Source organism: Sus scrofa, chromosome 13, assembly GCF_000003025.6.
Source record: "Sus scrofa isolate TJ Tabasco breed Duroc chromosome 13, Sscrofa11.1, whole genome shotgun sequence".
Classification (NCBI taxonomy): Eukaryota; Metazoa; Chordata; class Mammalia; order Artiodactyla; family Suidae; genus Sus; species Sus scrofa.
In genome coordinates, this window is record NC_010455.5 from 140,965,535 (window position 1) to 140,990,368 (window position 24,834).

At 42.7% G+C, this 24,834-nt stretch overlaps 1 long non-coding RNA gene across 1 annotated transcript in view; it reads left to right on the plus strand.

The window, feature by feature from the left end:
• B4GALT4 overlaps positions 4,027-24,834 on the plus strand; it is a 34,376-nt gene continuing 13,568 nt past the window's right edge. The window contains exons 1-4 of the long non-coding RNA XR_001300547.2: positions 4,027-4,128; positions 16,607-17,003; positions 20,454-20,686; positions 24,436-24,623. This is a non-coding gene — a long non-coding RNA (beta-1,4-galactosyltransferase 4). The remainder of the gene's footprint in view (positions 4,129-16,606; positions 17,004-20,453; positions 20,687-24,435; positions 24,624-24,834) is intronic.

Consider the following 24,834-nt stretch of genomic DNA (forward strand, 5'->3'; position numbering starts at 1 on the left):
TCTTCCAGGCTCTTTCCTTTCCCTCTGCCCTGCTTGAAAATTCTCTCAGGAGTTCCTGTCGTGGCACAGTGGTTAACGAATCCGACTAGGAACCATGAGGTTGCGGGTTCGGTCCCTGCCCTTGCTCAGTGGGTTAAGGATCCGGCGTTGCTGTGAGCTGTGGTGTAGGTTGCAGACGCGGTTCGGATCCTGAGTTGCTGTGGCTCTGGCGTAGGCCGGTGGCTACAGCTCTGATTCGACCCCTAGCCTGGGAACCGAGGGAGCGGCCCAAGAAATAGCAAAAAGACAAAAAAAAAAAAGAAAAAAAGAAAATTCTCTCAAAGTAGTAAGCTGGGGCAATTGTAGGGCTCATCTTGTTTGTTTCCTGTCTCTCAGGGATTATTGTCCTTTGCTGCCTGATATAGAGTATTTTGAAAATTGTTGTTTTATATATTTTTTCTTTTCTTCTTCTTCTTTTTTTAAATGGATGCTTCAGGTGGAATGGTAAGTCTGGTCTCTGTTACTTCTTCTTGGCCAAAGGGGAAAGCCTAGTCATTGTTTTTTCCATTTTGAGATTTAAGATTTAAACCTTTCTATTTTATTTAAACTTTTAAGAACATTTCAAGGCTTAGAAAAGTTGTAATAATTATCAGGAACATCTCTATACACTTTGATCACTTGTTAACATCTGTATAAATTGATCACTTGTTAACATTTTGCCGCATTTGTGGGTTCTCTCTCTCACTCTATCACAGACACAAATTTTAATTGAACCGCTAGAAAGAAATTGCAGATGTCATGATACTTCATTGTGAAGTAATTCTTAAGAATATACTTGTTCTCCTATATAATCACAATACAAGGATCAAATGTAAGAAATTTAAGATTGACAATTTTTTTTTTTTTTAATTTTTGGCTTTTTAGGGCCATACCCTCGGCATATGGAGGTTCCCAGGCTAGGGGTTGAATCAGAGCTACAGTTTCTGGCCTACATCACAGCCACAGAAATTTGGAATCCAACCACAGAGTTCCTTTCTGTGTTTGTTACTGCTGAGCCACAACAGGAACTCCTAAGACTGACAACAAAATATTATCATACAATATATGGTTTGCTCTGATTATCTATTGTTCTGTAACAAATGACTCCAAAACTTAAGAGGCTGAAAACAACAATGTAGTACTATCATATCTCACAATTCTGTGGGTCAGGAATTCAGATATGGCGCAGTGGGGAGGGCTCATCTCTGCTTTATGATAATTATGCCTCAGCTGGGGGCATTCCTGAGTGATTAGTGGTTGGAACATTTGGGAGGATGTTGGGCACCTCTTTTTCTTTTTCCACTTGGTTTCTCCATATGGCTTCGCATGGACTTTCTCATAGTATGGTGGCCTCAGGGTAGCTGGGCTACTTACATCATAGTTCAGGGTTCCAACAAAAAGTTATTCTAGAGATCACTAGTAATACAAATTGGCATCACATCTCAGAGGGGATACACAAAGGACATAAGCTCATCTTTATCATATTTCTGCCAAAAATACATAATTGGAATTTAACCATGAGGAAATAATCAGATAAGCCCAAATTAAGGAATATCCTACAAACAACTGGACTGTACACTTCAAAAATGTCAGTGTCTTGCAATACAAGGACAGATGAGAAACTATTTCAGATTAAAGGAGACTGAATTAATTTCCTAAGGCTGCCAAAACAAAATACCAGACTGGATGGCTTAAACAACAGAAATTTATTTTCTCCCAGTTCTAGAGGCCAGAAGTCCAAGATGAAGATGTCCACAGGTTTGGTTTCTTCTGAGGTCTCTCTCCTTGGCTTGCAGGTGGCCACCTTCTAGCTGTGTCCTTGCATGGTGGTCTCCCTGTCTCTCCTAATCTCCTCTTCTTTATTAAGACATAGGTCATACTGGATTAGGGCCTACCACAACAACCCTATTTTAATTTATGGGCCTCTTTAAAGGCCTAATTTCCAAATATAGTCACATTCTGAGGCACTAGGAGTTAGGGCTTTAACATATGAATTTAGAGGGTGTGGAGTTCAATTCAGACCATAGCACACACTGAGATTCTGTGTGGCTTTAGATTGGAAAAAAAGTTGCTATATTATTGAGACAATTGGAAATGAATATGTACAGCATGGGAGATTAAAAATAGCCCTGACTTTTTTGACAGTCCTCTCACTAAGAAATGGGACTATATTAACCCCCCCCTTTAAATTTGGGCTGGCCTGTGACTGCTCTGACACACGGAAAAAAGTGGGAGAGGAAGTAGAAACTGCCTTTAAAAGGCTGGGCTTAGAACTGGCCTAGCTTCATTTCCACTCCCCTTCATGTGTCAAAGCGGTCACAGGCCAGCCCAGAACTAAAGGAACGGGAAAATATTCTTATTTCTCCGTGAGAGGACTGTCAAATATTTTGAAGCTATTTTTAATCTAACACATTGTACCTACCTATTCCCAATTGTCTCAAGAATATACTTTGTGGCAATTTTTTTTTTCCCATTCCAGAAATTTAAATGTCAAATCTCTTCAGTCTCCTTTAATCTGAAACATTCCTCATCTTTCCTTGTTTCTTTCATGACATTGACATTGACATTTTTGAAGTGTACAGACCAGTTGTTTTGTAGAATATCCCTTAATTTGGGCTTGTCTGTTTCCTCATGGTTAAATTCCAATTATGCATTTTGGCAGGAATGCAGTAACAGTGATATCAGTTTGGTGAAATTAACTTTGAGTACTTGGTTAAGGTGGTATCTGCCAGATTTCTCCAATGGATAATATATCCTCTTTGTAACTGGTAAATAACCCCTAGGGAAATCTTTTTTTTTTTTTCCCCCTTAATAATTTTCAAAAAGAGCTCTCCTGTATTCTGCAGCAGACAATTCCAGTGTCTGATGTCTTTGGGAGTATAAATCTCTTGGTCTTAATTCTGCCCACTGTCTTTTCTTTCTTTTTTTTTTTTTTTTGTCTTTTTAGGGCTGCATCTGCTGGCATAAGGAAGTTCAAAGGCTAGGGGTCAAATCAGACTGTAGCAGCTGGCCTATGATCTACACCACAGCTTTGGCAATGCTGGATCCTTAACCCAGTGAGGGAGGCCAGGGACCCAACCTGCATCCTCATGGTTACTAGTCAGATTTGTTTTCACTGAGCCACAAAAAGAAGTCCCTGCCCACTGTCATTATGTGTGGCCCCTGGAGCTTGGTGATTTTTTTTAAAGATTGTGCATTTGTATTTGTTTGGATTCTGTGGGACTAAATGGAAGATGCACCCTATAAAGTATGTTTCCACTGCTCGGACCTCAGGAGACTGGGAAACTCAGTAGTGCTCTTTCACAGTCTTGGCTGGATGCTGAAGGGGCAGGTTTGGCTCTCCTGTTTGGGTGCCAGATCACAGTGCCAGCAGAGATCTTCCGTGTGCCCTCAGCAAACCCCAGGTCTCCTGCTTAGAGCTCAATGACCCCAGGGTTGGTTCCATTTGCAGTGGGGTGCTTCTTGGAAAATCTCCTATTTCTTAGAGAATCTAGTCTGCTCTCCTGCCAGCCTAAGCAGAACTTTCCATGATTTTTCACTCAAATCATCAGTATAAATATGATTCTGTCTTGGCTTTTTGTATTAATATCTGAAGAAATTTGGTTTTCTCACAACTCAATATTCTCAGTAGTTCTGTGAAATGGGGAAGTCAGTTAATTTGGCACATTGTGCAGTTGAGAAAGCTGAAACCTTTCGTCAGGGTGATGTAAGGTAAATTTATTAACTTCTAAAGCCTCAGTTTCCTACTCCGTAAAATGGGAAGGTTCATCTCTCCTTCTCAAAGTTTTGTGAGCATTTACGAGAATGGGATTTGGGAAGCGTGCAGACCCTAGGGCAGTATTGGCATAAGGTTTTATTACGATCACTCAAAAGATAAGCTGGCGTTTTCCCTCCTGGTGCTTCTTCTGTTGGCCGGGGACGGTTACTGGGTCGATCGGACTCGGCTTGCATAGGACCGCGCAGACGGCCCCGGGGCCCGGCCTCAGCTACTTCGGGGGAGGCGGAGCCAGCCCGCAGGAGCCGCCTCCCGGGAGGCGGGGCGGTCCCGGCTGCTGCAGCTTTTGCCTCCTCCCCTGGCTCCGGGTGGTGCTCTTCGCGGCCGCGTCAGGGGTGAGTACGCTGGGCCTCCGCTCCGCCTGCGCCCGGGACAAGCAATTCCGTGGGGAGGGCGGCGGCTGGCGCTCTATGGGCATCACCGGGTGGCGAGCGGGATCGGTCCCAGGGCCTGGGACGGCCCTCCTGCCTTCCTCCGGGCGGTGGGGCCGGGCAGGGGGCCTGCAGAGGCCGAGCCCTGAGGGAGGCACGGGCTCAGGTGCCGGGGCCACCGCGGCGCTCCCTCTGCTGCCGGAGGGATGGTAGGTGAGATGCTGCCAGGTAGGCCCTCAGGGGTCGTTCCCCCCGCCCCGAGAGCCCACCTCAAGGTTCTGGGGTCGCCACTAGCACTTCTCTCCCCTCCGGGCGCATCAGTGTGAAGAAGCTGCTTCCTCCCTGGAGCCCTATTTCACCAAGGTTTCTACTAGGAAACCCATCTGCTGATACCGACGAGGGGCCTGCAGGGGCCGAAGAGCTGGGGAGGTCGACTGGATTTTAAAGTACCTTGGATACCTGCCCTTAGTCTGGCTCTGCGTCCATCTATGTCGGTCGTATCGGTTGCTGTTCGGTCTTCCATTAGATAAGAGCCAACTCTCGGTTTGAGGGGGGAAAAAAAAGAAGTCTATGAGGACTGAGACTGAGAAAAGGCCTTTGGGTTGGTACCCTTGGGAGAGCACTTCTCAACGGGGTGGGCGTGTGCTGGATTGCAAAGTGTTCGAGAGTGGGTGAGGGTTGAGGACCTGGAGGCGGCCAGGGCACAGGGAGACCTTTCCTGTCCTTTGGTGGTGAAAGGGAGGAGGAAGAAAACAGCAATTTGAAGGTTGAGGGACTTTTTGCTTTTTTTATTTTTTAATTTCTAAATTTCTTTTAAGAAAGGCGAATCACATTGAGGATGCAAGAAAGTGAAGGAATCTTGGATAGTGATGAATAACATTCAGGGTCCAGACTGAGAAAGTGGGCTTAAAAAGGGGCTGAGGGCTCTTCTAGGCACCTGGGCTGAGCTGGTGGGCCAGAGGGCTGGAATGCGTTTCTCTGGCCAGAGATAACGCTAAATGCGACCACAGTTTATCGTTTTGGAATTTTATCTTCTAGAGCAGGGTTGGCTTTTCAACCACATGCAATTGCAAAATTTTAATGTGCCTGTTTGTGTTGTAGGGGAGAAAACCTTTTCCTTTTTTCCTCTCCTAGGTCCTTTAGCTGGTCTAATAATGGAATTGATGTGAAACATAAACAGGAGAAAAATTTAATTTCATACCGGTGGGATTCCATAACAGTATGAGGCTCAAAGAAGTAACCAAAGCAGACAGCTTTCATATGGTTCAGACAAAGAAAAAATAAATTTGTGAAGAATTGAAAAGGCAGAAGTTAGGGCTTGGGGTAGCGAACTGATGAGGAAGTAATAAGGTTTGTTATATAGCATTCTCCACCTTGAATTCCCAGCTCTAGTAATAAGAGATGCCTTATCCTGGTGCCTTCCTGGTATAGAGAGGGTGCCTTTCACCTGGAAGATTTATTTCCTGCTTTCAAGAAGAACAAAAGAGGGTGAAAGTGATCTTGCACTGACTGTTAAAGTAACTTTAATTCAAAATAATCAGTATGCCCAAGTGGCATATGTTGGCATGGCATATTTTGCCTACCTTCATTGTTTTTTAGAGGAAGATCCTTGTTTTGGTAAGATTTCGACAGCCCCCCCCCCCCCAACCGTGGCATGTGGATGCCCTCAGGCCAGGAATCAAACCTAGGACACTGCAGTGATGATGCTGGATAGTTATCCTGCTGTGCCACAAGGGAATTCCCCTTTGATCAGATTTTCTTTTCCCCGTCTGATTAAAAACATCTGTTAAATAGAAGTACTGAACTGTTTGACTACATAATCTTGCAGAGGGCAATAAAACTAGCTCTCTTAGTGTATTTTATGTGTCACTTGGTGGCCTAAGTATTAGTATCTACTTTAAACTGAGCAAATAGTAATTAATGCATGTTTTTCCCCAGAGGTACATGCATGACTGGAGAACTCACCATTTCTTTGAAGATCTTTAATTCAGAGTGGAAACAGTCAAAGCAAGTCTGTTGTGATGGTTTTCTCCTCACTCTAAAGCCATCATAAAACAGTGATGATAATTGAAGCCTACCTGGGTTTCTATTGAAAATATTGATTCCCTGGCCCCACCCCAGGCCTTGGCAATAAAAATCTCTGGGGGTGAAGCCTAGGAATAGGAATTTTTAACAGAGACTGCAAAATTATCTGGCATTGAAAATTATTGGAAGCGTCTGAGGTTTTTCTTTGAGATTTGGGCTTGTTGACCTCTTTAGAGTAGATTTCCTTAAAGGTTATATGAATGAATTACTACTAAATTTAGGTAAATCATAATCCCCGCCTATTGTGTCATCTCTGAGTTTTTAATACATTTTAAAACTAGGTAATGATTTTATCAGAAAAAAAAATTTCTGATCATAAAAAACTGTTTTAGAAAAATGAGAAAATTGAAAAGGAATAAAATTTCTCTAATCTGTAATTAAGAGATGACCACCAGTGATTCTTTCTGGCATTTTATATGTAAAAGGCATGCACATCACACATTTATAGCATAGTTTGGATTGTATACTCTATACGTTTTTATATTCTATTTTAAAAAATTTATTTATTTTTAATTAAAAAAATTTTTTTGTCGTTTTAGGGCTGCACCTACCACATATGGAGGTTCCCAGGCTAGGAGTTGAATCATAGCTGTGGCTGCCAGCCTACGCCAGAGCCACAACAACGTCAGATCTGAGACTTGTCTGCGAACTACACCACAGCTCATGGCAATACTGGATCCTTAACCCACTCAGAGGGGCCAGGGATCAAACCTGCATCCTCATGGATACTATTCAGATTTGTTTCCACTGAGCCACTCTGGGAACTCCTGTATATTTTTTTTAACTTAGCTACCATGAGCATTTTCCCATGTAAAGTTTTTTAAGCACCATTTTAAGGAAGGTATGTGTTTCATCATATTGGTACTGTAATTAATTAAATCAGCTCCTTATTAACATTTTGATTTTTTTCAATTTTTGGTTATTTTAGTAATGTTAGTTTGAATATCATGTCTACCTGTCTGATTATTTCTTAGAATAAATTTCTAAATGATGGAGTCAAAAGCTAGTCAAATGCATTTTAATTTTTTAAAAATTATATTTTATTTACAATGTTGTGCCAGTTTCTGCTATACAGCATCAAAGGCATTTTAAAAATCTGCTTTTCACATATCTCCTTACTGCTTTTCCTCACCAGAAGGAAAATGAACATTTCTGAAGGGTCTATTACATTAAAGTCCAATCTCTTATTTCAGTGGTTCTCAAATTTTAATGTGTATAAGAATCACTTGGGGAGCTTATTAAAAATTCATTTTCCTGCGTCCCAGGCCCAGCTGTTCTGACCCATTAGCTTTGGAGTACGGCCCAGGAATCTGCAATTTTAACAAATTTCCCTCCGTATTTGATATAGGCACTCTTGGAACTACACTTTGAAAAATGTTTTTTTAAACAAATGGCAAAATGGACTCACATTAAGGTCACTTGCCCAAAGCTATTCATGCATCTGGTTACCAGATGTGCACTTAGCTCTTTGTGATTTCAGAACCCTTGTTTGTTCATTACCTCAGACCTTCTCAAACCTTTTTGTTGATGTGCCTGTGCTGACTTTGGAAAGGGGGCTCCACCTGACCCCACTGCAGGATTCTCTGGGATAGGTGGGAATGACGCATTATATAACAAGCCTCTCTTAAAGCACCCACCAGAACTTATGACTACTTTTATGCTGCATACATAACAAGGGCTACATAAAATGATTCCAGTCTTTTGCTAGTTAAATTTATTTGTTTCATGCCAACTCTTGTAAAGTAGATTATTCAGGACTATTGGGCAACTTTTGCCCAGAGGCAGGGACACTGACTGCTCTGGTGTGCCCTCTAGGTGGAGGGAGGAAGGGGCAGGCTAAATAGCAACTCCTCCCAGAGTCAAAAAAGAGCAGTACTGCTTTTGAAAACTCAGCAGAAGCAGCAGAAGGTGGTGGGCATGACTAAAGGAAAGTGCCATCTATTAAAGATGAGGCCCTCTACCCTTTTAGAAGAGTGTTGTTGTTGGTAAACCAAAGGGATCTTGTGTAGGGCTGAGCCTTTTTCACTTTTTAAAATCTGCTCTAAATGGAATTTTGCACACATTTAATTTTTTCCCTCCTTTATTAGTCTTTTTTTTTTCCTTCTATTTTCCCCATGTTGCATTTGTTCTATTTTTATTTATTTATTTTTGGCCGCACCCATGGCGTACTAAAATTCCTGGGCCAGGGACTGATCCCATGCCATAGCAGTGACAATGCCAGGTCCTTAACCTGCTGGACCACCAGGGAACTCCTGCATTTGTTTTAGTAGTAGCCTGGGATCATTGTGTGTCCTTATGTATTTCAACTAGTATATCCTAGAAAGTCATTCATAATTTACCAAATTTAGTATCTTCTATATCATGTCAGTTTGAGGTACTAGGAGTACAAGAAACAGTGCTTCTCTTTGAGAATTAAGTTAATTTTACTGTCATAGGTTGACTTGGGCTATATGTAGTCTTTGACTTATAACTTTAAATTTTTAACTAATTTTAGGGAAAAATTACAAATATTGTACAGAGAACTCACTCAACTTTCCCTAATATTAGCCCCTTCATAACCATTGTTTAGTTATCAATACTTTTAACTAAGTTATAGACTTCATTTGACTTCATCAGCTTTCCTGCTAATGAATTTTTTTCTGTTTCCATATGTGATCAAGGATCCTACCTTGCATTCAGTTATTTCACCTTAGTCTCCTCCAGTCCTAGATAGTTCCTCAGTTTTTCCTGGTTCTTCATTATTTTGACCCTTTTGAAGAATACTGATGAGTTATTTTGTAGGATGAAGTTAATTTGTAGAAAAGTACTGGCTAGTTGTTTTGTAGAGTGCGTCACTGATGCATGAGGTTGCTAGATCTTATTACTGGTAATATTAACCTTCATCACTTGGTTATGGTGTTATCTGCTAGGTTTCTTCACTATAAAGTTACTGTCTTTCCCTTTGTGGCTAATAGTTATTTGGGGGGAGATACTTTGAGACTATGCAAACTCTGTTTCTCTTCAGATTTTTATCTACAAATGTAAGCACTCATTGGTGGGTTTTGTCTTCAACAATTATTTACAGTGGTGTTTGCCTAATGATGATTTTTTTTTCTATCTCTTGTTTCCTTATTAATTGGAAGTTAATTTTAAGAAAAAGCTGCCCTTTCCCATTTATTTGATCATTTATATTAGTATGGACTCATGGCTATTCATTTCACTCTGTGGGTTAAAACATAATATCATTTTCTTCCTCCCTCCAGTGCTTCCACTTTTGTCCATTAAGAGCTCAGCCTGAATTTAAATGACTTGTACATGTAAATGGCTGTTATCATTTCTATCCCGTCTTTGCCCCCTGCCCTGTTACCCTAAAACAATGAACAGTAAAGCAGCCAGTTATTTTATAAAATGGGTTTATTCAGAAGCAGCAAAGAATTGCAATTTGGGACATGCAACTATGGCAAGCCACATGCAGTTTTAGATAAAGCAAAGGAAAAGGAAACTCTTATTGAGGAGAAGGGAAAATTGGGAGGGGCTGTTATAAACAAAAAATCCGGAGTTCCCGTCGTGGCGCAGTGGTTAACGAATCCGACTAGGAACCATGAGGTTGCGGGTTTGGTCCCTGCCCTTGCTCAGTGGGTTAACGATCCGGCGTTGCCGTGAGCTGTGGTGTAGGTTGCAGACGCGGCTCGGATCCCGCGTTGCTGTGGCTCTGGCGTAGGCCGGTGGCTACAGCTCCGATTCAACCCCTAGCCTGGGAACCTCCATATGCCGCGGGAGCGGCCCAAGGAATAGCAACAGTAACAACAACAACAACAACAACAACAACAACAACAAAAAGACAAAAAAAAAAAAAATCCATTGGAGGAAATTGGCAGTTTGAAGTATAGTGGCTTTTCATTGGCTGAACTGTGACAGTCTCTCAATGGCTGTGGTGTTGCCAGGTGAGGAGAAAATCTTCCTACCCCTGGTAGTAAAGTCCTGTTACTTCCTGCCAGAGATGCAAGGTAGGTCTCTTCCTGTTGGGGTCTGTATTGTTGTGATTTGTATCTCCCCTTCCAGCTTCCCAACTCCATTTCAGTGAATTTGCTCTTTATTAGTTTTCACACAACCATTGCTTCTTTAGGGTCTGGGAGTAATCCCTCAGGAGCTGGGTAAAGGAGTTTTAATTGGGAAAATGAATATTAGCGGTCCAAGGACAACATGTGTGCAAATAGTCAGCACTCAGGAACTCTGCAGTAGTAAAAGGAGTAGCAAAATATCAGCCTTTCCACTGGTACTTCCCCAGACAGGCCCAAGGATAGGACTACGGGCCTAGGGCCAGATCTTGCCGGCTCTGAGATACCCTGTGTCTGCAGGATTATCAGACCAGATGGATTTAGAGACATTAGGATGCTGATTTTATTGCTCTTGGCTGCTGAGTGAAGACCACACCCTTTCTCTGAGGTACATAGTGCTTAATATTTACAGAGTCCTCCCTCCCCAACCCCATCACTTTCCACCTTCCATCGTGGTGTAAAAATCTGTGCATGTAGAGATTCTTTGAGAATGCTACTTGGCATTCCTGATTTACCCTTTGTTGTAGCTTGTCTTCCATGCTCATTTTTTTTTTAATTGAAAGTTTCAAATATACAAAAAAGTAGGGAGAAAAAGAAAATGAACCCTCAGATACCTATCACCTTGCTCAATAGTTTTTGATATTTTACCTACCTTATTTCATCTATTCCCTTATCTTCAGAGTTGGGGCTGGCATATTTGAAAACACATTGCAGACATTAAGATTTAAAGAAGGAGTTCCCATTGTGGCTAACTGGGTTAAGAACACAACATAGTGTCCATGAGGATGCAGGTTTGATCCCTGGCCTTGCTCAGTGGGTTAAGTATCTGGTCTTGCCAAGAGCTGTGGTGTAGGCTGGCAGCTGCAGCTCTGATTCAGGTGCAGCCATAAAAAGCAAAAAAATAAATAAATAAATAAAATAAAATAAAATAAAAAAGGAAAGAAAAGATTTAAGGAGTAAGGAAGTCTTGAGTGCAAGAACTATCCCTTAATTCCCATTGTAGCCCAGTGGTGCCTCCCACCATGCCTGAAAATAGCAGGTGCTTAGAAAAGACTGGTTGAATTGGGAGGAGAAAAAACAAAATCATGAGAACGTCATCATTTTGAACTAACTCTAGGGCAGACCTCGAAAGGAAAAGGGTGGTGAGTCTTGCCCTAAAATAACTTCTTTCATGTTACCTGAATTTGTTCTCTATAAGCATGTTCCCCTGTCACTTCAGGACAGCCTTAATTATTAATTAGAAAACTCTTCTGAAGGAGAGTTCAGGGTCTCTCATTTATTTAAATGTTTTTCACAAATCCAGTCTGATGCCATTTTCCCAAACACCAGCTGGGAGTTACCTGCCCTAAAAAGAACCTTCTTTAAAAAAATAATTTTTAAAAAATTATAAAAGTGGATATACTCCCTGAAGGAAAAATAGGAAAGTACAGAGAAATAGCAAATAAAAATCATTCAATATGTATTTTAATATGTAATTCCAGAGATAACATTATCTTAGTTAGCATTCTGATAAAATGTGAAGATGAATCACATTGGTAATCAGTCAATAAATATTTATTATATCCTTTGTATGTACTGAGGGTGTTTGTTGCATCATCTTGTTAAACTTCTTACATCAGTGTTGTAAGATAAGTTAATTTTTTTTTTGGTCTTTTTTTGTTTTTTAGGGCCACACCCATGGCACATGGAAGTTCCCAGGCTCGAGGTCGAATTGGAGCTACAGCTGCTGGCCTACACCACAGCTCATGGAAAAGCAGGATCCTTAACCCACTGAGCCAGGCCAGGGATGGAACCTGAAACCTCATGGTTCCTAGTCGTATTTGTTTCTGCTGTGCCACGATGGGAACTAACTCCCAATAAGTTAATTTTTTTTTTTAAATTGTTTTATAGCTGGGAAACAGAAACATGGTGAGAGAGTTTTCCTTCAGTCCCTTAGCTGATAAGCAGGCCTGGCAGATCTCTCTTGAAAGACAGTGGGATGAAGTAATAGACCGTTCATCCTGGGGGATGTTTATTAGCAGGAACTGAGGAGACCTCTTACTTGAGCTTCCTTCATGCTGGCTCCCTGTGTGGTCGGTTTTGAGGAGGGAGTTCTTGTGGTGGCTCAGCAGGTTAACAGCCTGACTAGTATATCCATGAGGATTCCGGTTTGATCCCTGGCCTTGCTCAGTGGGTTAAGGATCTGGCGTTGCCGTGAGCTGTGGTGTAGGTCGTAGACATGGCTCGGATCCTGAGTTGTTGTGGCTGTGGCGTAGGCCAGTGGCTACAGCTCTGATTCGACCCCTAATCTGGGAACCTACATATGCCTTGGGAGCGGCCCTAGAAGAGGCAAAAAGACAAAAACAAACAAACAAAAAACACTGTGGTGTAGATCAGCTTGAATCTGGAATTGCTGTGGCTCTGGCATAGGCCTGCAGCTGCAGCTCCAATTGGACCCATGGCTTGGGAACTTCCATATGCTGCAGGTGTGGCCCTAAAAAGGAAGAAAAGAAAAGTTTTGAGGAGAGCAGTAAGGCCTATGAAAATGAGGGAGTGATTAGTTGTAGGTGGATCCCACCTAGTCTCAAGAATCAAGGTCAGCAATGAAGGGCTAATTAGTACAGCTGACTATTGAACAACACGGGTTTGGAGTGTATAGGACCCCTTATATGAATGAAGTTTTTGTCGATAATTACTACAGTGCTACACAATCTGGGGTTGGTTGAATCCAAGATTGCTGAACTGCCCATGCGAATGGCTGACTCTGGGACTTGAGCACCCAAGAATTTCGGTATCTGAGGCAGGTCCTGGAACCAGTTCCCTGCAGATACCAAGGGGTGACTGTAATCATTAAGAATGTCTCCTTGCTTTATTATAAATTTCTTATCTTTGGACAAATTCTATGGGTTGTAGTGCAGGATATTAAGTCTGTGGTTATTCCTAACTTGCTACTTGTTGGGTATGTTTTTAAATCTCCCTAAAACACAGTTCCTCTTTCTTTAGAATGAGGGGGCAGGATTTGTATGGTCCTTTCTGCTTCTAACACTGCAGTACTTCTTTGATCAGAAATCCCTTCAGCATGTGTCTCATTGTCAAGGGCTATTCCTCTATTATTTTTTTCTATCGAAAAACAATGTTCCCTATCTAAATTTTCCAAGATGGAGATGTTATCGAAACCAATTGCCAGTCCTAGCATTTCAGCCTCCTGTAATTAAGTCCACAAGAGGTCATCTGGCTCTAGGAGCCTGCAGACTTTCTGTTACCTGGAGGGAAGAAAATAGACTGCCAAGAAACCCTTTCAAGGACAGTCCCAAGGAAAGGAGAGGAGGAGAGAGGTAGAAGGCTACATTTTTCAAGGGTTTGTGCTGGGCATACCCAGGCATGCAGGGGAGGAAAGAGATTGAAGTGTCCATGTGAAGAATGTGGCAGAAGCCCAGGCTGGGGAGCTGAGCATTTGGGCTCAGACCCTCAGCTCCATCACTTACTAGTTGTGTGGGGTTGGGCACATTCCATAATCTCTAAACTGTTATTTTCTCCTCTATAAAATTAGGAGACTCATAATTTTTATCTATAAAGTTGAAATAAGAATTAAATAAGTTAATACAAGTGATTTAGCCTCCGTGCATAGCACTGAGTAAATATACAAGTAAATCACTCTTTTGTTTTTTTGGCCACCCCAGGCATATGGACTTCCTGGGCCAGGGATCAGATCCCAGCCATAACTGTGACCTAAGCCATGGCAACATGGGATCCTTAACCCACGGTGCCCAGCCAGGGATCAAACATCTGTCCCAGTGCTTCCAAGACGCTGCTGATCCTGTTTTGCCATAGCAGGAACTCTAACAACCCTTCTTTTTTTTTTTCTTTTTAGAGCTGCTCCCTCAGCATATGGAAGTTCCCAGTCTAGGGGTCAAGATGAATCTGTAGCTGCTGGCCTACACCACAGCCACAGCAACTCAGTCTCTGAGCCTCGTCTCGACCTACACCACAGCTCTCGGCAACACTGGATCCTTAACCCACTGAGCAAGGCCAGGGATCGAACCCACATCCTCATGGATACTAGTTGGGCTCGTTACTGCTGAGCCACAAGGGGAGCTTCCTCACTCTTATTAGCAATTAATCTTCTAAGTAGTTTTTATGCCCTTCAGCATTTATTTGTGATACCTTCCCAAGACACTAAACGCGGGCCCTACTGTTTAATTGCTTGCTGAGTCAAATCTTCTTTTTGTGGTTTGACCCAGGAAACTAACCTCTGTTTATAACAGTGTCCAGGAATGCTTTCTAGGTTTCCTCAAGCTCACCTCAAGCTCAGTTTTGGGAATGCTATCCTTTCGTAAGTATGAGGTTTTCTTGAGAGTTGCTAAGATTATTTTATTTTTTTCCACAGTAAATTACCACATCCCCACTTCTCATTTGAAAAATCAACAACTTTGTTTTCTTTACAAAAGCACAGAAGTGTATCATACAAAATTCCAAAAATGAAAGAAAGAGAGAAAAAAAAAAACACCCCTAGCTAATCCCATACTCCTAATGCAACTATTGCTAGTTTTTGGCTGTATTTCTTTCTAGAGTTTTATTTCTATAGTTTTAGTGGTAATCATGCACACATGTATTTTCTGTTTTTTCTTTTTGTCCCTTAAGATTTACTCATACATGTTTTTGTATTATTTCAGCACAGAAAATATTTTGGTCTCCATTCTGTCCATTTAATTGAGACTGTGTTTAGCTGTGGAGATTATCAGTGTTCTGGCCTTAGCATTTTCCATACTCTTCTGATAACACATTTGGAGGAGAGATGTGGTTTTGGTAATGCAGAAAGCATGTGGGGCCTCCCAGGTAGCCTTCATCACCTTAGTGCATTTGTGGTCCAAGGAGGGCCCTGAGCTATGTGGCCTCAGAAACTGGATTTTTGTCCATAACTAAGAGCATGGCCCCTTCTCAGGGGTGAAGCCATACTGTCCTACTACATGCTATTGAAACATGATTCAGAATGGCGATTCATCCACTGACAGAAATACACTGCAATAGAGTGGTGGTTCTGGCAGCCATTAGTGGGTCTGCCTGTTGGTTATCCCCAGTCTAGAGACATTCAATGTAAAATAATATAACAGTAACACTTAATAGGTGCCTACTGTGCATTAGGAGGTGGGACAACATTTTATGTATTATTAGGTCATCCAGGCCCACAGTAACCTCTCTAGGAAGGTGCTGTGTTTTTTTGTTTGAGTTTTTTATTTGTTGCCTTTTAGGGCTGCACTTGTGGCATATGGAAGTTCCCAGGCTAGGGGGCGAATTGGAGCTGTAGCCACCAGTCTACACCATAGCAACTCAGCATCCGAGCCATGTCTGTGACCTATACCACAGCTCACGGCAATGCCAGATCCTTAACCTACCGAGCGAGGCCAGGGATGGAACCTGCATCCTCATGGATTCTAGTTGGTTTGTTAACCACTGAGTCACGACAGGAATTCCTGGAAGGTGCTGTTTTTATCCCCATTTTACAGATAAGGAGACTAAGGCTCAGTGAGCCATGGGCTCTGTTTCACAGTTGATATGTAGGGGAGCTGTGGTTTCTGTCTAAACCAAAACACTGTGCTGTAGTTAATTACTGACCTCCTGTGTTAGCATTCTCTTGTGATCCTTGCCTTCTTCCCCACCTGTGGCAGTGCCTCATTGTGGATGTAATACTTATTACTGAAAAATCCTTGACTTTTCATTCCCTGTTGTCAAGAAACATGTAGAGGAGAAGAGCTTTTGTCTTTCCCTTTATTTTCTCTTTGGGTCAAAATACACTTTAGAACAAGATTTCTCAGGCTGTTACCTTCTCTCTCTCTCTTTTTGCCATGCCAACAGCATGTGGAAGTTCCTGGGCCAGGGATCGAACCCAAGCCACAGAGGCCACCTGAGCTGCTGCAGTGACAACACTGGATCCTTAACCTCCTGGGCTACAAAGGAACTCCCATGCTGTTACTGTCTCTTAAAACTGTTTCAGGAAGGGGCAACTAAGGAAGAGAACCATTAGGGTTGAATTTGGGGGGTGTGCCCAGCTCATTGCCCATCTCTTCTTTGCCTTCTCCTGTGTAACATCTGGAAATGGCTTTTCTTCTGGGGTTGATGGATGTCAGCTGGGGTGACAACCCATAGAGAACCCCTGTGATGCATAGATGGTTGGAACCTTCTACCTCATAATCTCTGGTTTTCTGATCTCCAACTGTAGTTAGAGAATTCCTGTTACTGTTAGTCAAGATCAGTTGGGGGTAGGTTTTCAGTTTATACTGATAGGAATCATTTCAGGATAGGATTTCCATTTGAAACAGGATGTCTTTGTGATTGCATTTTAGAGACTGCTGGAGCAGAACTATCAAGCAAGAGCAGGCTTTGCACTGTCATTTGTCATCAGGTTTGCAACCAGACTGGAAAAGCTGAATTTGAAGCTTCCTGCCTGCAGTGAGGCCAAGAGACACCTATTGCTCACAAAATAAGACATGAGCTTCAACGTGACTTTTCACCTTTCCTACAGATTCCGATTACTGCTGCTTTTTACCTTATGCCTGACAGTGGTTGGGTGGGCCACCAGTAACTACTTTGTGGGTGCCATTCAAGACATTCCTAAAGCAAAGGAGCTCATGGCTAATTTCAACAAGGGTATAGTTTGGGGGAAGAAAGGAACTGTGACAGATGAAGCATCTGTGAAAAAAGCAGACCTTGACAACTGCCCTTCTGTGTCTCCATACCTCAGTAAGTATTTTTTTCTTTTTTATAAGTAGTACATAAACTGTTTCTTTAACTATAACAAATGTACAGAAAAGTACAAAAACCAGATGTGTATACATCTCACTTAAGTTTCACAAAATGAACATACTTGTGTAACCAATTTGTAAATTAAGAAATGAAATCGGGTGTTACTGTTGTGGCACAGTGGGTTATGGACCTGACTGGTATTCATGAGGATACACGTTTGATCCCTGGCCTCCTTCAGGGGGTTAAGGATCTGGTGTGGCCATGAGCCATGCTATAGGTCTCAGACGTGGCTCAGATCTGGCATGGATGTGGCTGTGGCATAGGCTGGCAGCTGCAGCTCCGATTTGACCCCTAGCCTGGGAAGTTCCATGTGCCACAGGTATGGCCCTAAAAAGCAAAAAAAAAAAAAAAAAAAAAAAAAAAAAAGGAGAGAGAAGTGGAATCTTATGGAGTTCCTTGGTGGTGCAGTAGATTAAAGGTCCGGCATTGTCATTGCTGTGGATTGGGTCCTAGCTGTGGCTCTGGTTTGATTCCCTGGCCCTAGAACTTCTGCATGCTGTGTGAACAGCTGCAAAAAAAAAAAAGAAAGAAAGACATGGAATCTTCGTAGAACTCCAGAAGTTCCCATACTTCTTTCAGTCACTGCTTTTATTTAAGATTCTAACACCAAGTGTTAGCTTTTTCCTGTTTCTGAACTTTAGATAATTGGAAACATACACTGTACATTCTTGGTGTCTGGCTTCTGTTGCTCACCATTATATTTGTGAGCTGTATCTGTATTGCTGACGTATAGTATTTATTATATAAACATCCCTAATTTTATCATCCAGCCACAGAAGTCTCAGGAGCATGTGTCAGTAGGCATGTGTGATGAGCTGGGGGTTGGTTGATCTGGGTTGATGGCTCTGCCCCGGTCCTCCTCCTGGGACCAACAGGCTGGCCTGGGCCTGTTCTCCTGGTGTTTGCAGAGCACAGCAGAGAAACACCAGCACATCCAAGCCTCTGCTTCTCTCACAGCTGTTGGCATCCCCTTGGCTCAAAGTAGGGAGTCAAGGGAAAGGATGGTACATTTTCAGTGTAGTCTTTCTTAGTTTATTTCTGTGTTTACTTCTTAAATATGTTGTATGTTTTGATTCTCCGTTGATGTCTCACCTTTCAGTTTAAATGAACAATAAACTGGTTTTTGGGGAGTACTTTGATTAGGAAGGAAAAACTCTACAGCAGTGTTATATGTAACCCACAAAGGTTCTCTCAGACCTCTGATTCTCCAGAACATCAAAGTGCTTATAATTCTCCAGATAATCCTGGGCCTGTCTTTCCAGAATGCTCTTCCTCAATCCATGTCTGCCTGGTGGATTTCTATTTAGTCATCAAAAATCTAGCTTAGATGACCTCTCTCCCAGAAAGGTTCCTGAGATGGGCCCAGAGTTAATCTTAAGTTCCTTGTGTCCTTGCCTTTTGTTCAGTTGTTGTGTTGTTCAGTGTGTTGCTTACATGTTTGCCTTTTTTCCCCCATGCAGGCAGGATGAAGGTAGGGTGGTCCTTTCCAGTTCTGTGAAGTCCAGAGCTCTTCCTTGGTCCCATGGAGGTGGCTCTCTGCATACACTTAATTATCTCTCTGTTGGGCGGCCTGGGGCTCTTTAACTGAGCAGAACCTGCAGACCCCCTTTCCTGACAGCATCACAGACTTGTATTGTGCTCATCCTTTCTTTACTCGGTAGTAGAAAAGCCAAAAAACATTATTCCTGATTGTTCGAGGGAAATTGTTCCGCTCACAAGTTACACAAGTTGAGAGAGGAAAATGAGTTACTGAAACACAGATCTGAGGGTATCATCTGCCTTGTTCAAAATCCTCTCAACATATTAAAGCCACAAACACATTCATAAAAACCACTGGGCAGTGACACAATACTGAGTATGGATCAAGAGGGTGACATAAGTAGTGATGAATTAAGATGGAACATTAGTGACCCAAGGAGGAACAAAACTTGAGAAAATAGCATGGGAGCGGAGAGTCAGTGAAAACAGGCTGCAGAAGGGTAGGCATGTAAAAAGTTATGACAGTGAGAGAGTAAGCAAGGGCCTTCGTTTCCATCAGACATGTTCTATGGGGCCCTTTCAGGGGCCAAGAATAGAGATGTGGTCAGGTTAACTCAGCTGATGAGGTTTATGAATAGATGACACAGGAAAACATCTCAACAGCCACCCCATCAGCTCCCGGCAGCTCTGAGAGTTTGCCTTTTGTTAGAACTCCTTTTCTCACTGTTTTTAAGGCATTATTGCCTGCTGACTCTGTGTCTCATGTGAAGACCCTTCTGAAAAGTTTTTTTCTTGTAGGTTAGTTGTTTTCTCGAGGTGGCTAGAAGCAGTTATTTGCTCTTGGTGCTGTTGGGGAGAGTCTTGCAGCCACTTCACAGATATTAAAGCCTGGTCTAAGCAGCCATGCCAGAGAAGAGATGGTCACATGAAGCAAGGCACAGCGACATAGATAGGAAGGGTGCATGACTGAGGGTAGTGCAGCTTGCAAGCATCTTGAGATTTTTTACAGCTTGACCACTTTTGAAAAAGTGTGGCTGTCTTCCTAACCATAGCTCTGCCTCCTCTCTTTCCAGTCAGCGTTCCCTGTTGATTCAGATGCAAGGGGAGGGTCAGGGGCTTCAGCCTTATCTTTAAAGGCTTGCGTGAGGTTGGTTACCGTGGATGGTCCTTGGGGTTCATCCAGTCAGGCTGTGTCCAGACTCACTGAGCAAAACCCCACTAGGCATTTCTTCTGGAACAATGGAGAATTCTTGCGGTATTACACATACCTGTTACTATTGAGTTACGGAGTGAGGCTGGTTTCAATATCCTTTTGCTGTTTCACCTTCAGGGAGTTAGAATTGCTCTCAGGAGCTTAGGCAGGAACCTTAGGTAAAAGGGCCTTATCCATGAGCTTGGAATGCTCATCCATGGAATGCTCCTGATTTTTAAGAGACTTCACCCTCCTTTGGAATTTTTTTTTTAATGGCAACAAAAAAGTTGGGTTTATTTAACTTATTTTTCCATGGGTGAGTCTTCCTCCCCACCCCTGTTTGAAATTTTGAGAAGGAAAAGAGGGAAGAGCAAATTTGAAGTTTATCAGTCTAACCCCTGACCCCTGCTCTCTCTACTGGGGTCATCTGGACAGAGTGTGTCTCCTACATATGGATGAATCATAGAGCCAGGCTGGTTACCTGGCCACAGGGGAATTCTCAGCTATGTCCTCTGCTTGCTTTTGCAGCCAGTAACCTGAGTCATATCATTGTGTGGTTATAGTTCATGACCAATAATAATAAAAGCGAACACTCACACAGCGCTCACTGTGTGCCATGCAGCATTCAGAGTACCTCACAGGTACTAGCTCATGTGAGCCTATCAGCGCCTGGCAAGTGAGCTCCTGTTGACGCCCATGTCCTGTTTTTGTTGTAGAAGGCCAGACCAAGCTTGTTTTCAAACCAGATCTCACTCTGGAAGAAGTACGGGCAGAAAACCCCAAAGTGCACAGAGGCCGGTATCACCCGGAGGAATGCAGGGCTGTGCAGCGGGTGGCCATCCTGATTCCTCACCGGCACAGAGAGAAGCACCTACTGTACCTGCTGGAACACCTTCACCCCTTCCTGCAGAGGCAGCAGCTGGACTATGGCATCTACATCATCCACCAGGTAAGTGGGGGGTGGGGCACAGACCAGACTCTGCTTTCCAGACCCTCCTCTCTCTGAGGACTTGGCTGCTCATCTGTCTTGGGTATAAAGGCATCACACTGTCATCAAGGGAGAGGTCTCCTACCTCATTTGTCCTTGAAAGGAGTAAAGGAAGTTCTTGTTCCAGTATGTGGAATAATGGGATCAAGTGGTGGGAAATTTTACTGGCTCTTTAAATGAACCTCTGGAGGAAGCCTGTTTTTTTTGTGTGTGAGCCCTTCCATGTTAGCCAATGACTGCCCGAAGATAGTCCCCTTGGATTCACCTTACATTTCCTTCTGCATTTGCTATACACTACATGGTGAGATGCTGAAACTGTGTTTTATTATGGACCCTGGCTATTCCATGTGGATCTAGACTGAGGAGGCGGCAGAATACTGTGTGCTGATCACCATAGAAATCGATGACTTGTCTCCACCTTTCTGTCTTTAACTTTGCCACTCTCTATTATATAAAGCATTGTTTAGTTTTCACTTTTTTGGCTTCTAGAAGCATGATTTAGTAGAAACACAGTAAGTATAAGTTTTGGCTGCTTTTGAGAGTTTAGCTCTAAGTCGACTGGGGGATTTAAGATGCTCTATTTGGTATTAACATTTATTGGAAGAAAAATAAGGCATCAACTTAAACATCTGTGGTGAGCTTTTCAAAAGTCACCTGGGCCATTCAAATAATTCCCTCTAAAGTCCTTACAAATGCTTAGAAAGCAAGCAAAATCATTAACTATGTGCCTAATATTGGTTGTAGCTGGTAGTATTTGCTTTAGGAAAATGTTTTTGTTTTTGTCTTTTGCCTTTTAGGGTCACACCCGAGGCATATGGAGGTTCCCAGGCTAGAGGTCTAATCGGAACTGTAGCCATTGGCCTACACCACAGCCACAGCAACGCCAGATCAGAGCTGCGTCTGCCACCCACAGCACAGCTCACAGCAACCACTGAGTGAGGCCAGGGATCGAACCTGCAACCTCATGGTTCCTAGTCAAATTCGTTAACCACTGAGCCATAATGGGAACTCCCTAGGAAAACTTTTGACAGATCAGGGGATGCAGTTCTGCAATGTATACTTGATAATAAACTGGGCCTCTTGAAAACCAGTGTGTATATATATAGTACATCTATGCCCATATTTTAAGGATTTGAAAGAGAATTTCACTGTTATATTGGTTTATAATTATTTTTGTTTTTAGCACTATTAATCCTTCAGAGTTCTTAGGACAACGGCTCCTAGTATATAATGTTTTTATGCATAGGAAAATATATCTGCTTTGTGGTGTTCTTTTCAGGAAAGTACTGTGATCAGTTTTGAGAACTGCCTGTACTTTTGTTATGGTAAACTGTTTATTGAACTGGAATTTATTCTTAAGAAATTCGATCCAAATAGCCCTGAAAAAAACTACTAATGTAAAAATTTTTTTCATACTATAGCTTTGATTGTATTACTGGTTGATTTATGTTCTTGTCTTACTCAGTAACAATTCCTCTGTAAGGCCATGTTTAGGATTAGCTCTGCCGTTGAGTGTGAAAACAGGATCTCTTACAGTAATTCCATGAGACTTTTTTTTTCTTTTTTTTCTTTTTTGGCTGCCCCTTGTCATATGGATTTCCCAGGCTAGGGATCAGATCTGAACCATTGTGGCAACGCTGTAACCTTTAATCCACTGTGCTGAGGCAGGAATTGAACCTGTGTCCTGGGGCTGCAGAGATGCCACCAATTTTGTGGTACCACAACAGGAACTCCTTCATGGGACTTTTTAAGTAGCTTAGGAATATTAGCATAAACTTCACTGTTTATAGGTTAAGATTCCTCCCTTCCTTCCTCTTCCTTCCTTCCTTCCTTCCTTCCTTCCTTCCTTCCTTCCTTCCTTCCTCCTCTCCCCTCCCCTCCTCTCCCTTCTCCTCTCCTCTCCTCTCCTTTCCTTTCCTTTCTTTTCCTTTCCTTTCCTTTTCTTTCCTTCCTTGTCTTTTTTGGGCCATACCTGCGGCATACGGAAATTCCCAGGTTAAGGAATTTCCCTTCCCTTCCCTTCCCTTCCCTTCCCTTCCCTTCCCTTCCCTTCCCTTCCTTTCCCTTCCCTTTCCTTTCCTTTCCTTTTCTTTCCTTCCTGGTCTTTTTTGGGCCATACCTGCAGCATACGGAAATTCCCAGGTTAGGGGTCAAATCAGAGCTACAGCTGCCAGCCTACACCACAGCCACAGCAACGCAGGATCTGAGCTGTGTCTGTGACCTATACCGAAGCTCAGGGCAACACTGGATTCTTAACCCACTGAGTGAGGCCAGGGTTCAAATCTGCATCCTCAAGGATCCTAGTTGGTTCCTTACTGCTGAGCCATGATGGAAACTCCCTAGGTTAAGATTTCTTGATTCTTTCTGGCAAACTGCTTTTTGGAAGCTTAGTGTAAATTTGTTACATAGGGTAAGTTTGGGATTAGCTGAGAATTGAACAATGAAGATACTAATTGGGGCGACTGGTATTTAAGGAAGATTTTGTAGTTTTACGTGGAATAAATAAGTGTATAAATTTTTTTGGGAGTAATTTTTATTTGTATTTTAAAACTGGGTTTTTTTGGGGCGTTCCCGTCGTGGCTCAGTGGTTAACGAATCCGACTAGTAACATGAGGTTGGTTAAGGATCCTTAACCCACTCGCTCAGTGGGTTAAGGATCCAGCATTGCTGTGAGCTGTGGTGTAGGTCACAGATGTGGCCTGGATCCTGTGTTGCTGTGGCTCTGGTGTAGGCTGATGGCTGCAGCTCCAATTCGACCCCTAGCCTGGGAACCTCCATGTGTCATGGGAGTGGCCAAAGAAGTAGCAAAAAAGACCAAACAAACAAACAAACAAAAAACAACTATGGTTTTTTTGGAGTTCCCTGGTGGCCTAGCAGTTAGGGATCTGGAATTGTCACTGCTGTGGTGTGGGTTCGATCCCTGGCCCAGGAACTTCCACATGCTTCAAATGTGGCCAAACAAAAACAAAAACAAAATGAAACAAACAAACAAAAAAATAGGGCTACTGTGGCTCAGTAGGTTAAGAACTCAACTAGTATGTATCCATGAGGACATGGGTTAGATCCCTGGCCTCACTCAGTGGGGTAAGGATCTGGCATTGCTCTGTGGTGCAGGTCACCCACATGGCTTGGATATGCTACAGGTGCAGCCCTAAAAAGTAAGATGAAGAAGAAAAAAGAAGTGTTAACTATATTCATATTATTTTTATTATTATTTGTCTTTTTAGGGCTGCACCTGTGGCATATGGAAGTTCCCAGGCTAGGACTGAATCGGAGTTGTGGCTGCTGGCCTATGCCACAGCTCAGGGCAATACCAGATCCTCAACTCACTGAGTGAGGCCAGGGATCAAACCTGCTTCTTCGTGTATACTAGTCGTGTTTGTTACTGCTGCGCCACCAGGAAACTCCGTATATTCATGTTATTGTGCAACTGATCTCAATCTTTCATCTTGCAAAACAGAAACTTTAAACTGATACAACAAAAGCAACAAAAACACAAAGCATTTCAAAGTTGTGGCATATAAGTATGTATGAATCAGAAAGAAAAATACAGTGGGGCTCTGTTCTTATTATTGCATCTTCCGAGCTTCATGTCATGTGTATGGTCTTGCATGTTAGTAAGAACACAGCTCCTGCATCTGAACAGAAGACTGGCATGAAGTGAAATCTTGTCTCGGGAGCTTTTCATATTTTAATTTTCATACCCACAGGCTGGAAATAAAAAGTTTAATCGCGCCAAACTCCTGAATGTGGGCTATCTAGAAGCTCTTAAGGATGAAAACTGGGACTGCTTTATATTCCATGATGTGGACCTGGTGCCTGAGAATGACTGGAACATTTACAGGTGTGAGGATCAGCCCAAGCATCTGGTGGTTGGCAGGAACAGCACTGGGTACAGGTAAGGTGGCTCTGCTCTCGGCTTGCTTAGGTTGAGAAGCCTGGCCTGTTGTCATCAAGGCTGTGCGGACATGGTGTCCAGGATGTCTGAGGAAGATGTCAGAGAGGAAAAATGGACCATGATATATCACTTAAAATAGGAATTAGAGCAATTAGATTTTTTTTTTTCTTTTTTCTTTTTTCCCCCTTTTTGGCTACCTAGCAGCATATGG